A 1,200-nucleotide genomic window follows, 5' to 3' on the forward strand; every position below is an offset into this window, starting at 1 on the left:
ACATTTTTTCTCCAACCCTGCCCCCTCATTAAAAAAATAGATGGACTTTTTTCAGTCTTCAAAACTCCAAGGTAACACGTGACGGTTTCTTCCTAATGTTTTGAATTCATCCTGCACTTGAAAGTACAGTGGGGCCTTACGAGTGTCCCGACTAACGAGTTTTTTGAGATACCAACTGTCTCTCGGCCTATTTTTTGCATTGAGTTGATAGAGTAATTTGAGTTAACGAGCTCCTTAACGAGCTCGGTCTTGGAACGAATTAAACTTGTAAGTCAAGGCCCCACTGTGCAGGCAACTTTCCTGGATCCAGGAGGGGAGAACATCTTAAGTCGTAGCACTTACACCTGTGGCGCTTGGCAAGGGTTCTACAATTTTACAGTCATGTTTTATGAATGTCCCTTCTCTCTGGTAAGCAGAAAGTGTTTTAGTGAATGCAACTGAAGAACATTTACTGAGCTCCACTTTTGCTCTGCTACTTACATCGTCAGTCTTTGAATTTGAAATCACTCACCATAGGGCCTGTATAATAGACTAGAGGACTAGAGGCCCAATGCACGAATTCGTGCACAAGTGTCAGTCTTTGAATTCGAAATCACTCAACATAAGGCCTGTATAATAGACTAGAGGCCCAATGCACGAATTCGTGCACAAGTGGGGTCCCTTGGCCTGGCCTGCGGGAATCGGGCAGAAACTGGCTATCTGACAGCCCATGAGGGGTTCTGGATTGTGAGAGGGCATAGGCGAAGCAGTGGGACCCCATTGGTGCATGATCAGGGCAGGGAGGGATGCAGGAGTTTGGCTAGTGGGGAGGGACTATGGGAGGGCCTCAGGGCATGTCAGGCCTGTCTAGTTCAGTCCTGATCAGCCAGACTCCAGCAGCAAGCCAACCTGCCAGTTGCAGCGTCTGCCCCCCAGTGGTCAGTGCATGTCATAGCAAGCTGTTGAGCAGCCTTAGCATATCATTAGTATATTATGCTTTTATTGGTTGAATAGATGACCAGAGACTTAGCATATTAGGCTTTTATTATATAGGACTAGGGGCCCGGTGCACGAAATTCGTGTACTGGGTGTGTGTGGGGTGGGGTGGGGAGTGTCCCTCAGCCCAGCCTGCCCCCTCTCACATACTGGGAGCCCACAGGTGTTGACCCCCATTACCCTCCAATCCCAGGATCGGCCCCTTGCCCAGGCCTGACGCCTCTG

Source organism: Myotis davidii, unplaced genomic scaffold (genome assembly GCF_000327345.1).
Source record: "Myotis davidii unplaced genomic scaffold, ASM32734v1 scaffold179, whole genome shotgun sequence".
NCBI lineage: Eukaryota > Metazoa > Chordata > Mammalia > Chiroptera > Vespertilionidae > Myotis > Myotis davidii.